Here is a 15650-nt window from a genome sequence, read left to right on the forward strand (position 1 = left end):
TTAAATCGGATTTGCTATTTCTCAGTCGCCTGAGAAAAGGGAAGTTCTCAGTCGATTTTTTTAGCCGTTCGATTTTCTTTGAGATTCGTGCACCCGTTTGTCTGTGGTTTGCCGTTTTGCCCGTTACCCGTTTATTTTGGCCCGTGTCTTTTCCCCTTATCTGTCCGTTTGCCTGTCTTCCTTTCATTTCTTCGAGAGAGAGAGGTGAACGAGCCCGAGGGAGGTGGTCGGCGAGTTCGCCGCCGCCCTCGTCGTCGTCGCCGAGCCTTGGATAGTTCCTCCCCGAGGCGGAGGTTTCAAGGCGGTCGGCGAGGTCGCCTCCGTCGTCGTCCTCGCCGGGAGAGGGGAACGAGCCCGCGAGGTGGGCGGCGAGTTCGCTGCTGCCGCCGTCGTCGCCTAGCCTTGGGGAGTTCCTGTACGAAGCGGAGGTTTCAAGGCGGTCGGCGAGCTCGCCTCCGTCGTCGTCCTCGTTGTGCTGGTGTAGTAGATCTCAAGGCGGTCGAGGAACACCATCTCGGTCGTCCGCTGCGCGTCACCAGCTCGGTCGTCCCTGTGCGTCACTAGCAGGCCCAATTTCACCAGGTTTTTCTCGAATCAACTATCCTATTCTCCTATTTCTGCAGTTTTATGTTACGAAAATCTGTTGTGTGTTCTTAATTTTGCTTGTGTAGCTTCGATGTCTTTGTGTTTGTTCGGCGATTTTGAATGGCCTCGCGTGTTAGGGTTGCCTGATTCAAATCATGTTCGTCGTTTTTAGTGTTTGATTTCAGCTAAGTTGCAGTGTAGGGGAGATCTAAGAGGTTATTTGTGTGCCTGTAGGCTAGTGTTGAGGTAAGTTGCATCGTATGGAGATCTGGAGATGGGCTTTCTCTAGTGTGGTTTGCCTCTCTTAATCAGTTCATCACACTATACTGAAGCCCTTGTTGTCAATTGCTTGTTCTTTCCCTTGTTTGTAGAGAATGCTAGCTGTCAGTTTCATTGATCTTATCTGAACCGCATCACTCATAGTGAGGAGAAACCTTGCTCGGATCAGTCTCATATGCTCATGTAGGTGTCAGCATTCTGCTACTTACTTATCAGGCTATTTTGTCAGCTACTGGAAACAGATACACTTGGGGATCTTTTCGACGATTTAAGAATCCCCCAGACAGACAGATTCAGTGCGTATGTCTGGTCTTGATTCGAGCTTCTCTCTGGAAAGTAGAGACTAATTTAGTTTCAAATTGTATTTTCTGAGGTTGTTGCATCAGTACAGCGACACTGAAATGACATTGCCAGCCTTAACTAGGACTTGCACAAGATCATTCGACTTGTGGCGCTTATTGATGGTGTTCCTTTTGGCAGGTGCCGGCGTGTTTGGGCACCTGTCGGACTCGTTACTGGACCGGAAGGGGGCCCTCCAGGTGGTGTGCTTCCTGTTGATGATTTTCTCCTGTTTGTCCTGTTTCAATTTTACTGTCATATGCCTATATCTTTGTTTTTGCTTTTCACTACCAATGTAAAGTGTGTTGTTAGGTAGTGAGCCAAATATAGAAGTACATAATGACCATGATCGAGATAATCTGAATGTGTACTACTGCTTTACACTAAACTTTTTAATAGCAATTATGTATGGCTTCCTTTGAACATATGATATGCATTTCTAGCAATTATGTTAGATTTTTCATATGAAATGTTTCGGTACTCATGATTTTTTTGTCGCTGAGTAATATGACAATGAAAATGTTGTCTGATGAGAAGTTGTAGTACAACATGTAGATAGCAGCCTTAGACTTTTTTACAGTAGTGTTTTTCCACGAGTAGTGAACTAGCATATGTTTGTTTTATGTCTTGCATGAATTTTTTACGTACTGCAATGTTTGCCTTTTGCTACAATTCTAAAGAGAATTAGTCAACATAGTTGGTGGAGTGCAGTGCATGTTCTGATTTTCATTTTAGTTTTGTTCTGCAATGCATTTCTGAATGCATTGAAACTATGTATGTTTATATGTTCTGGTGTGTTATCCTTTTGTCCCTCTTAGATTTTGTGCCCTAACTTGCATTTTACTTTTTCATTTTCTGACTAGACCAATGGAAAAATCTACGGAACAAGTGCTTAGTATCATCAATATGAACGACAGAGATTTTCCGCAGAAAAACCATAACTCTGACAGTAGTGAGGAGGTAAACAAGTGTTTAGTGTCACCATTTTCTGAACTCTGCTTTTTGTGTCACTGCCTTTTGTTTATTTTCTCATGACTTTCTATATTCTTTTTTTTTGCTTTGTCAGGATTTCTGTAATTCCGAAGAGGAAACAATTGTCCTGGAGGCGGTTAGTTCAATTGTAAGTATGGGTACTATTTTTTTTTGTTGATGTTAATTGATGGGAACAGTAATGTATGTGCTCATGTTAATAAATCTTTGTTCAGATAAAAAGAAGTCTGAAACGTAAACGCAGACCTAGCAACATTCAGAAACAAAAGAGAAGAGTGAGTTCTCAATATATACTCAACCTTTTTATCATCACAGTACATTTCTTGTTTTTAGTTTCATCTGGACGATTTGATCTTATAGGGTTTTGTGTCCTGTTTTTCTTATTATTAGAAAATTGTTCGAGATAGAAGGCAAGGAAGACATCTTGTTGACAAAGATGTTGTATCAGCTAAAAGTAGATACAATGTCAATTCACTGGTTCAGAAATTGCAAGAATTGGATGAAAACCAGAAGCAGTATCTTAGGGACATAGAATTTGGTTCCATACTAGATCTCACTAGTGGTACTGTTCCATGGTCTTTTGTTCAATGGCTAGCCGATCATGTCGACATAAAGAACGAAGGATTTGCTTTTCAACAGAAGTTCATTCCTATCAGTTCAGAATCCTTTGCCCATGTCCTTGGTGTTCCAGCTGTAGGAGTCCCTGTCCCTAATGAGTCCAAGATCACAACAGCTGAATTCCTTCAGTTTTTTGGATTATCAGAAATGCCAACCATCAAGTTCTTCCGTGACAAGATAAAGAAAGGGCAAGAGAAGGTTGAGTTCTTAAGGTGCTTCATGATTGTAGCTCTTTCATCCTTTTACTGTCCAACCTCAAGTACAAAACCAAGCACAGCTTATCTTGGTGCCCTTATCAATATTGAAAACATCAAGAGCTACAATTGGGCTAAATTCTTTCAAGAATGGAATTTATGGTATATCAAGAAGTACCAGAACTCTACATCAACCTTAGCTGTATGCAACTACTACATTGCGGTTAGTCTCTTAACTTGCACTTGTACTATTTTATCTTTAATTTCTTCATTTTTCAGTTCTTCTTCTATTTGTTTTGTAACATAAGTCAGTTTTCCTTTTTCAGGTTCGCTATCTTGATTTCTTAGACTTTGGATCAGTCCAAATTCATTCTTCCCTCCCAAGAATATCAGTGTGGAAAGGAGATATGATCAAAGAATATATCAAGTTGGACATGGATGACGACAACTTTTATGGCAAGCTGGAAGTAAGTAATTATTCCTATACTGTGAGATATATCATTTTCTTTTTGTGTGGTCATTTTTGTTTGTCTGCGAAGATAATCTTCAGTTACTGCTGTTGGACAGTAAATTAACCTATTATTACCTTATCTTTTTTGTTAAAACAGATAAAAGATATTAAGGATACATGTTATGGACAAGCAGCATCAGACAATGCTCCTAACAGTGGCTTCAATATTGAGAGTTTCAGATTGTCTCTCGATTCTTTTCAGCAGTGCATTTTGAGTGAAAAGGTTACTTACCCTTTCGTTCCGCTTTTCTTCCAGTTATCTCTGTCAGGTTTTTTTACTTAATTGTTATGTTGTTGATGCAGTTGCATTTTTTCTGTTGTCTATTTTCAAAGCAGGTTAAAGACAGTATCTCCTCAATGTTTTAAGACTTCACTGTTAATGAAACAGACTCAATTTCTTCCAAAGTGCAAGGTCTGCTCATAAATGTTCTACAATGCCTAGTACAAAATAACTGCTTATCTTCACAAAGCACCGAGAAACTGAATTGCTCTTCACAAGATGAAAACATATCAGTTGGTACTAATATGGAGTCTGGCGACACTTTGAAATTGCCCTCAACCGATACAAGCAAAAACCTGGAAGGAAACAAAGGTTGTTTTATTTGCACATTGATTTCACCTTATTTAATTTTTAGTCTGATAAATAAGTCTTTTTCATTTTTAATTATTTGATTTTTTATGACTGATCATGTATGTTTCTTATGACAGGGAACTCAATTAGATGTTCTGGCAGCCAACAGTCCAACAATTCAGTTAATGCAGCTAATAACAACAAGCATCACCAACAACAACTACAAGGGAGCAACCAACATCAAAAAGATCAAATGATTGCGTCAACAGATCAGGTTATTTAACTTATATACCACTATATGTATATTTTCAAAAAATTCATTCCACCAGCTATCTTTTAAATATATTCTCCTTTTTCTAAATAATATCAACAGATAATTGCACGACTTGTAGAGCCTGAAAAACTCGTCAAAACTACTGATGAACCTATGCACTATGTCAATAATGCATTGTGTAACCTACAATTAAAAGACAGAGAGTTACCAGAACACGACAAAAATGTAAGAAGAACATCTCTTCTTTTTTAGGTCTTTTTCTGGATAATTCTTTTTATGTTCCTATATTTTTATTTTTGATTTTTTCTTTTTACTATCGTAAGGATGAAAGTAAAGGAAAATTTGTTGCTGAACAATCATACGGTTGTAGCGCAAGTTTGGACCACATGTTGAACAATGAAAAAGAAGCTGTAGGCTTAAATTGTGATACCCACACATCCAGAGGTATTTTTCATCTGCAAACCATTTCTTTTTTTCACCCCGCTGTTTTTTTTCTGCTACTCTAGACTGATTAGTTTATCTTTTTTACATGTTCTTTTCCAGTTCACACAGATCATGACTTATCACACAAGAAGAAAGAAACGGAAAAACATATCAACTTAGAGTTTACCACTCCACAGAAGCTTCATGCAATGTTTTCAGGAATAAATAACATGGGTAAGAACTAGCATGAAGTTACACACACTACTCTAAGCAAGGAAATATTTGATTGATTTTTTACCTATATACTTGATTGATTTTGATCACATTTTTCAGAATTTATTATATCTAACTATTTTTTTTGTTTTTAAAATAGGAAAAGAAAACTCAACAACATTGATAGACAACTCATCTGGTTGCAAGAGCAGTTCAATTCAATGTGGTCAAAGAACTCATAATTCTGAAAATCAATTATCATCAGGCAGAAATATTAACAACATATTACCTACAACAACGACAACTCCAGAATTAAGTTCAGAATCAAGGATTCGAAGTTTCTCGAGTTATGATTATGATGGTTTTGAGAAGATCGGTGATGATGATTTTGAGGTATCATATCTGTTCATTTTCTGTTCTATTTCTGTTTTTCAAACAAAGTGTAGAGTAGCTACATTTTCCCTTTTAAACAAATGTGCAACTAGAACAGGCGTAGCACTTATTCAACATTTCTGCTACTAAACACAAGAAACATGCAACTACTGTCTCTTTTCTGAAGAAACATGCAACTACTGTATTTTGCTAATACTGTAAATACTAGAAACATGCAACTACTGTCTTGTTCATTCTCTCTTTTGCTCCTTTCTGAAGGAACATGCAACTACTGTCTTGTCCATTTCCTCTTTTGCTAATTTCTGAAAAAACATGCAACTACTGTCTTGTTCATTTCATCATTCTTTTTACCTTTACTATCGAGATATATGAAACGAACCCAAGGGTTGCACGTTTATTCAAGAAATACGCAACTAGTATGTATATCTGTCGAGATAAGTGCAACTTACCCACACGGGGTTGCATGTTTCTCAGAGAAATGTGCAACTCTTCATGGCTTGCACCGTTTCGTCGAGAAACATGCAACTAAACACGGGGTTCTCCCAAGTCATGTTCATTTTCCAACTTTCTTCAAGAAATGGTCATTTCTTCAAGAAATTTTGTCAACTAGTAGTATCTAGTATAACTCTATCAACTAATGTCCAATTGCACATTTGTTTGAGATACGTGCAACTAGTGTCTAGTTTTTTGAAAATGAGGTATATCTTTTGTTTTCTTGGTTCCCCTTTTCTTCTTGGTTTCACTTTTTTGTCAAGATATGTGCATTTTTTTAGCCCCCTGGGTTGCATGTTTCTTCAAGAAATGTGCAATTCAAACGTGTTAGAATTTTTGTCAAAGAGGCAGAAATATGCAACTAGTGTCTAGTTTTTAAATTGAGTCGTATCTTTTTCTTCTTTTAGTTGCGCCTCTCTGTCGAGATACGTGCAGCTTACCCAACCAGTGTTAGAAATTTGGTCAAATAGGCATATCTAGTATAACTCTATCAACTAATGTCCACTTGCGCATTTCTTCAAGAAATCTGCAACTAGTGTCTAGTTTGTAATATGAGGCGCATCTTTTCTTCTTTTTTGGTTGCATCTCCTTTGTCGAGATACATGCAACCTCCCCATCCGGGGTTGCATGTTTCTCAAAGAATTGTGCAACTCGACATGGCATTTTACACTTTTTAAAACCATCATGAGTTGCATATTTCTTCAAAAAATGTGCAATTCAAACATGTTAGAAATTTGGTCAAAGAGGCATATCTAGTATAACTCTATCAACTAATGTCCACTTGCACATTTCTTCGAGAAATGTGCAACTAGTGTCTAGTTTCTAAAATGAGGCCCATCTTTTTCTTCTTTTTGGCTGGACCACTTTTGTCGAGATATGTGCAACTTACCCATCCGGGGTTGCATGTTTCTCAAAGAAATGTGCAACTCGACATGACGTGCACATTTTTCATTGAGAAACACGCAACTATAACTCATGTCCATTTTGCACTTTTTAAAAACCACCATGGGTTGCATGTTTCTTCAAAAAATGTGCAATTCAAAAATGTTAGAAATTAGGTCAAATAGGCATATCTAGTATAACTCTATCAACTAATGTCCACTTGCACATTTCTTCAAGAAATGTGCAACTATTGTCTAGTTTGTAAAATGAGGCGCATATTTTCTTCTTTTTGGTTGCATCTCCTTTGTCAAGGTACATGCAACTTACCCATCCGGGGTTGCATGTTTCTCAAAGAAATGTGCAACTCGACATGGCTTGCACATTTTTCATTGAGAAACACGCAATTATAACTCATGTCCGTTTTGCACTTTTTAAAACCACCATGGGTTGCATGTTTCTTCAAGAAATGTGCAATTCAAAAATGTTAGAAATTAGGTCAAAGAGGCATATCTAGTATAACTCTATCAACTAATGTCCACTTGCACATTTCTTGAAGAAATGCACATTTCTTCAAGAAATGTGCAACTAGTGTCTAGTTTGTAAAATGAGGCGCATATTTTCTTCTTTTTGGTTGCACCTCCTTTGTCAAGGTACATGCAACTTACCCATCCGGGGTTGCATGTTTCTCAAAGAAATGTGCAACTCGACATGGCTTTGCACATTTTTCATTGAGAAACACGCAACTATAACTCATGTCCGTTTTGCACTTTTTAAAACCACCATGGGTTGCATGTTTCTTCAAGAAATGTGCAATTCAAAAATGTTAGAAATTAGGTCAAAGAGGCATATCTAGTATAACTCTATCAACTAATGTTCAAGAAATGTGCAACTAGTGTCTAGTTTGTAAAATGAGGCGCATATTTTCTTCTTTTTTGGTTGCACCTCCTTTGTCAAGGTACATGCAACTTACCCATCCGGGGTTGCATGTTTCTCAAAGAAATGTGCAACTCGACATGGCTTTGCACATTTTTCATTGAGAAACACGCAACTATAACTCATGTCCGTTTTGCACTTTTTAAAACCACCGTGGGTTGCATGTTTCTTCAAGAAATGTGCAATTCAAAAATGTTAGAAATTAGGTCAAAGAGCCATATCTAGTATAACTCTATCAACTAATGTCCACTTGCACATTTCTTCAAGAAATGTGCAACTAGTGTCTAGTTTGTAAAATGAGGCGCATATTTTCTTATTTTTTGGTTGCACCTCCTTTGTCAAGGTACATGCAACTTACCCATCCGGGGTTGCATGTTTCTCAAAGAAATGTGCAACTATAACTCTATCAACTAATGTCCACTTGCACATTTCTTCGAGATATGTGCAACTAGTATCTAGTTTGTAAAATGAGGCACATCTTTTCCTATAGCGTTGAATGTTTCTCAAATAAATATGTTTCTTCAACATGGGTTCCACCTTTTAGTCGAGAAACATGGAACTAATTACAGGGTACTCATAAGTCATTTCCATTTGCACTTTTCTTCAAGAAATGCGCAATTCAAACATGTGTTGGATATGTTGTCAAATAGACATTTATAGATATGCCTTGCACATTTTTCATCGAGAAATATGACTTGTATTTTTTTGATTTCATGTTTTATGTATGGCTTTGCCATTTTTCTTTATGACATATATGCAAATGTGTATTTTTAGAATTTTTGTATTTGTCTATAATAGATTGACGATGGTAGACCGTCATTATCTCTCGAAGAAAGTTGGCTAGTAAGTCCAAGAGGACAGGTTAGCTATATTTTATAATCAACTACGAATTTCTTTTTATCTGTATGTAAGCTATATAACATGGATTTTTTCTTTTTTTTAGGTGCTTAGACATGAATATATGAAAAAGTTAGCACAAAGGAAGTCTCTCTGTATAAATAATGAAGAATTGCAACCACATGAAGCCTCAGTACATGATTTTCAACCTCCTTCTCCTCGAATGGTTGATTCGTTTGGAATAAGAACATCTCCACAGAGAACAAATTATCCTTCCAACCCCAATTCCCCAGCTAGGAATGCAGCCAATGAAATAATATCAATAGTAAGTTTTATCTATTTCTAATTTTGGCTTTCTTTTTTATCTGTATTTTTTGTTTAATTTGCCCTTCCTATTTTATTTTGTTCTATATGCTTACTGTCTACTAGAATTAATCCTGTTATTTCTTACAAAACCAGAGCTCACAAGAATCACCAGAGGTTGTGTTTATTCGGGAAAACAGAGGCAGCCAAATGATGAACTCCCATGATAATTCTGACGATGTTTACATTGGACAACATCAACTCAGCCCAATTCGAAAGAATATATCTGAAGACATTGATGCAATGTATGACAGCAACAACTTGTCTAAGCAGAAATCACAAGCCAGCTCCTCATCAATATTGCCACCAAGGCGTATAGTAATGCCTAGCAGATATGTTTCATCTCCTTACGATATCAACATATCCAGTTATGAACAAGATGAAGACCAGAAAAATACTATCAGGCAATTGTCCGTCTAGCAAATATGGAGGGATTCAAGCAGTAAGTATATCAATTTAAATGTTTCCATCCTTATTTCGAATATATTTGATTGTTCTTCAACATTTTTTTAATTTTGCTTATATGTCTCTGTTTAACTATCTAAAACAGTAAGAAGGCAATACAAATCGGCAACTGTAAGGTCAGCCTTGATACATTCGGGAATTCTTTAAAACCAGGAGGAACAATTGAAGCTTGGGTCATAAACTTGTATTATCGTATTCTATTCTTGTCTAACCATCCAAAGAACTCTAATAGACACACATTCTTCCATACATCAAGTGTAAGTATTTTTTACTTCTAAATTATGTTCTGTTTGTTGCAGTAACTACACTGAATGTGTATTTCTGTTGTTCGTTTTTAGTCCTGACTGATATTTTCTTGTCATGTTCAAATTATTACTTTAAATAGGAATATTTTCTTGAAAAATGGGAGAATGAATCAAGAAGATTATATATGAAAGATCAAGCAATTAAAGCTTTTGAAGGTGCTGGAAAAGCAAGGAAACTACACTTGACAGATTCGGTATATTTTTAAAAATATTTCATGATTTAATTTTCTTCTAGTTTTAAACCTTTTTCATATATATTTTTCATGTTCTTTTCTTCTAACAACATCACTTTCTTTGTTTTCAACAGCTACACTTCCCATCCTTGTACAACTTTCACTGGTTCCTTTTCACTGTCGACATAAGGGACAAAAAACTCATCTTTATGGACTCACTATTTGACAAGGATTCAGATTTACACCAAGAAGTTGATAACAGAATGGTATACTATAAACTTCATTTCTATTTATCTTAATGAAATCTAGGTTGTCAGTTTGTCTTTTTATGATCTAATATTATTTGTGTGGCCAGTCTCAGTAGCATTATCATTTTTTTAATATATACCAGTTTCATTATTTTTTGTGTTGTCAAGCCATGTCTGAGAGTGGCTACTGTGTGTTTTTGGGGTGTGTGTGTGCAGTGTTTCAAGTTTGTTAGGTTAGTTAGCGAGATAGGAGAGAAAAGAGCACGTCATGGGCATGTAGGTAGACCATGGTGATCGCGCCATGAGTTGAGGCATCTGGGACCGTGAATAGTTAGCGCGTGTGTGTGTGCGCTAATAGTTACTAGTGGTGATAGCGTGAGCTTGCGGTCATATGCCCATTAGAACACCACGAGTTAGAGCTCGCGCTAAAGAAGAAGAGAAAGTTGTTCGTGTGTCCTAAATTCCTTCATTTGTACTGCTTGTCTTCCTCATCCGTTTCAGTTCAGAGACAGAGAGAGAAATAGTTAGGGTAGGCAGCACCTACATGAACAAGGAAGTACATTTTTTTCTAGAACTAGCCTTGATTTTATTTTAGCTTATGAAACATTCCAAGTTCTTTTTGTTTTTTTCACTGTGTTGATTTTAACACCAAAAATCAAGCAAGCCACTGTTTACTTTTGTGTTTTTAACAATTGGGTGGAATATCATCTGTCTACTTTTTACTAAACATGCCACTTACAGATCATTAGTGCAAATGAAACTTGCCAATGCTCAACCCCTCCTTTTAATGTGGAACAGCTTGTTTTTAATATTTCATATCTGATAATGTACTGCAGAAACTCTGAATTGTTAAATGTCTTTTTGCTGTCATGTTCAGTAACAAGATTTTGTTGTTAACTCCCATTTATATTTAATGATTATTTGTATCTTATTTTACCCTGTTTTGTATTTAACAGATTACGAACTTTGAAAGAACTTGGAATGAATGCCGATTGAAAGAAATTGACTTCCAAAATTTTGAAGTTATATACCCACCTGTACCGAAGCAAGACAATGGGTAAATTTTTTCCCAAAAACTTAAAGTTCTTTTTCTGACTGTCTTTAATATCTGTATCTTCAATTTTCTGTATCTTTTCCTTATTGTTTCAGCAAAGACTATGGGCTACATTTGATGAAAAGTATTGAACTCTTCAAGCCAAGAACTAGTTTGATGGGCAAATTCTCGTACAAAGATATGCCAAACTATCGAATTCAATTAGCAAATGACATGATGTTCTGTGAACACAACGAGATGCATGAAATCCAAGAAGCTGTCATGACCTTTAAACCACATGTAAGATATAATGTGCCTAATTATTTGTTTAAACTTCATTTTGTCGTCGGCTGTGTGTAAAGTCCATCAATTCCAAAGGAGTGGTTTGTTTGCTTCACTTCACTTTACGATACTGTTCCATTGCTTCTGTGCAGTAAGTTGCATATTTGTTACAATGTCTTACATATGAAATGTAGCTGATAATTCAATATATCTTTTTCGACAGTTCACTGTAATTTTTTGTACTATTTTTATTTTTTCAAGTGCAATAACTTGATTTATGTTGCTTTCTTTTTCCGCAGGTTCATGGAAAATATGCAAGAATGGCGTGATCAAGAAGTCAAGTGTTCCTGTGTCTTCTAGATATGAAAGAAAAAAAGACATTAGTAGTTCCAAGTTTGTTTCCCTTTTGTGTAAACAGAGTTTTGCGTCAAAGTTAGATTTTGGAAGCCAAATGGAAGATAACAGTTAGGCTCAATGGACTATCTGTTTCCGTTCTAGTTTTTTCTAGGTATATATGTTGGTATTTTGCGTCTATCTACAGATTGTTATCTAGAGATTCGAACAATCGTTCGGGTTTCGAGTTGCATCTTGTTGCAGAGTTAAGTTGGATGTTTGCTGTGGTATATATGTTTGATATTATATATGTAGAGTTCTCGTTATATGTAAGCATATATGTTTGTATATATGCTTCTTTTTTCATTGTTAAGCAACACATCCAAGTATTCAAATTTTCGTCTTTTCGCATTTTCCCAACCTAATTTTAACTGCACTTGTTCAAAAAAGAGAACCACAAGATCAAGATTTTACAGTATGCATATCATTATCCATAAAGTAGACATAGTAGGATACTTTATTTTGCAGATACTAGTTTTGCAGATACTGTTCTGCAAATGTCATGTATCTTCTGTCTAACTTGTTCTTTCCCAAAACAGTTGGCCTGCCCTTGGACTTTACAACCTTCGGGTCATTTAAGTAACCATATTCAGTTTCGACAACTTGCTCGTTACTTTTCTCTTTTGGATCAACTTCTTTTGCTTTCTCCTCAGCTAATGTCATTGCATCTAGTTTCTCTGCAATCTTCTTAACCTCTTGAGTGATAAACAAATATTTCTCATTACTCTTTGATCCATCAGATGCTATATTGATGCAAACTTTGGATAGCACATTGAATCTCATTTGGCTGCACTCTCCAGTCATCTCCAAAGGTACATTGTATCTCAAATCCCTTATATCTTTCTTCTCTCTAGGCATCCATCTAGCAATGAAATACTTGTCTGGAATGTGCACAATATTTAGATGGACAAGAACCTTGAGAACATGAGAACATAAAATTCCATCCTTGTTGAACTTGGAACAAATGCAATTGAAATCATCACTTGTTAAATCAACAATAACTAAGTATCTCCTTGTCCTGTAATCTCTAGCTGCAGCCAAGCCAGATTTGAACACTTCATATTTCTTGTTTGGCTCAACCTCTTGAACATGTAGATAAGCAGTGAATTTCAGCTGCTTCTGAAACCTGTAAAATATCTTGCGATTGTACTTTTTTCCAGCATGCACTTCCATATCATTTCCACACCAATAGCTAGGTGTTGTTGTCCTAGTGATCGAATCTTCATGTTTCTCATTTTCTTCTATATTTTCTGCAATCTTGTCATACTCACTCAAGAAGCTGCTGACACTGTATGTAGAGCAAACATTGTCTTTGAAAATAGCATTGGTGCCTTCACTCCTAGCTGTACTGTGAATGAAGGGGAAGAAGTTATTCTTGAAGAATACATGTACAAACTTCGCCCTATTCTCCCACATAGTTTTCAAGTACTTGAGGTTGCTCACTCCATATTTTTCTATCATTTCTTGCCATGAAGATTCAAACTCTGCTACTGTCAATGAAAAATGAATAGTGTCCTTGAATTCATTGTGTAGATTATGTATCTTTCCAAAGCTTCTTGGATGCTTCTCTTCAGCTTTCTTGACAACATGGAAAAGGCAATTCCTGTGTATAGCATCTAGGAAAACTGCAGGAATTGCTTTGGCCATAGCTGCATCTTGATCAGTAATTATGGTCTTCGGAAACTTTCCACCCATGCATTTCAAGAAAGTTCGAAATAACCACTCAAAAGTTTCAGCACTTTCATTCTGTAGGGTCGCACAACCAAATAGACAGTTGTCGCCATGTCCCGTTACTCCGACAAAAGGAGCAAACGGCATGTTATATCTGTTTGTCATGAATGTGGTGTCGATGAAGGAGATATGCCCTAGAGGCAATAATAAAGTGGTTATTATTTATATTTTTATGTTTATGATAAATGTTTATATATCATGCTAGAATTGTATTAACCGAAACATTAGTACATGTGTGATATGTAGACAAACAAGAAGTCCCTAGTATGCCTCTTAAACTAGCTTGTTGATTAATGGATGATTAGTTTCATAATCATGAACATTGGATGTTATTAATAACAAGGTTATGTCATTGTGTGAATGATATAATGGATACACCTAATTAAGCGTAGCATAAGATCTCGTCATTAAGTTATTTGCTATAAGCTTTCGATACATAGTTACCTAGTCCTTATGACCATGAGATCATGTAAATCACTTATACCGGAAAGGTAATTTGATTACACCAAACACCACTTGCGTAAATGGGTGGCTATAAAGGTGGGATTAAGTATCCGGAAAGTATGAGTTGAGGCATATGGATCAACGGTGGGATTTGTCCATCCCGATGACGGATAGATATACTCCGGGCCCTCTCGGTGGAATGTCGTCTAATGTCTTGCAAGCATATGAAAGAGTTCATGAGAGACCACATACCACGGTACGAGTAAAGAGTACTTGTCGGGAGACGAGGTTGAACAAGGTATAGAGTGATACCGAAGATCAAACCTCGGACAAGTAAAATATCGTGAGACAAAGGGAATTGGTAATTTATGTGAATGGTTCATTCGATCACTAAAGTCATCGTTGAATATGTGGGAGCCATTATGGATCTCCAGATCCCGCTATTGGTTATTGGTCGGAGTGAGTACTCAACCATGTCCGCATAGTTCTCGAACCGTAGGGTGACACACTTAAAGTTGGATGTTGATATGGTAGCACTTGAATTATGGAATGGAGTTCGAATATTTGTTCGGAGTCCCGGATGAGATCCCGGACATCACGAGGAGTTCCGGAATGGTCCGGAGAATAAGATTCATATATAGGATGTCATTTTATGTGAAATAAAATGTCGCGGAAGGTTCTATGGAAGGTTCTAGAAGGTTCTAGAAAAGTCCGGAAGAAACCACCAAGGAAGGTGGAGTCCACAAGGGACTCCACCTCCATGGCCGGCCAGCCCTAGTGGGGGTGGAGTCCCAAGTGGACTCCACTATAGGGGGCCGGCCACCCCCCACATGGGAGGTGGGAATCCCACCTTTGGGTGGGAGTCCTAGTTGGGCTAGGTTTGCCCCCCCTATGGAAGGTTTTGGTTTCGGGTCTTATTCGAAGACTTGGACACCAACACTTGGGATCCACCTATATAATGAGGGGCCAAGGGAGGGGGCCGGCCACCCCAAGACCATAGCTTGGCCGCCCCCTTGAGTGGCCGGCCACCCCTCCCAAACCCTAGCTTTGCTCCTCCACTTCATATTTCCCGCGTAGCTTAGCGAAGCTCCGCCGGACTTCTACACCGCCACCGACACCACGCCGTCGTGCTTGTCGGATTCAAGAGGAGCTACTACTTCCGCTGCCCGCTGGAACGGGGAGGTGGACGTCGTCTTCATCAACAACCGAACGTGTGACCGAGTACGGAGGTGCTGCCCGTTCGTGGCGCCGGAACCGATCGTGATCAAGATCTTCTACGCGCTTTTGCAAGCGGCAAGTGATCGTCTACCGCAGCAACAAGAGCCTCCTCTTGTAGGCTTTGGAATCTCTTCAAGGGTGAGACTCGATACCCCCTCGTTGCTACCGTCTTCTAGATTGCATCTTGGCTTGGATTGCGTGTTCGCGGTAGGAAATTTTTTGTTTTCTATGCAACGTTATCCTACAGTGGTATCAGAGCCAGGTCTATGCATAGATGGTTGCACGAGTAGAACACAATGGTTTGTGGGCGTTGATGCTCTTGTTATCTTTAGTTTGAGTACTTTGCATCTTTATGGCATAGTGGGATGAAGCGGCTCGGACTAACTTTACATGACCGCGTTCATGAGACTTGTTCCTCGTTCGACATGCAACTTGTATTGCATAAGAGGCTTTACGGGTGT

Source organism: Lolium rigidum, chromosome 6 (genome assembly GCF_022539505.1).
Source record: "Lolium rigidum isolate FL_2022 chromosome 6, APGP_CSIRO_Lrig_0.1, whole genome shotgun sequence".
In the NCBI taxonomy this organism is placed as follows: domain Eukaryota; kingdom Viridiplantae; phylum Streptophyta; class Magnoliopsida; order Poales; family Poaceae; genus Lolium; species Lolium rigidum.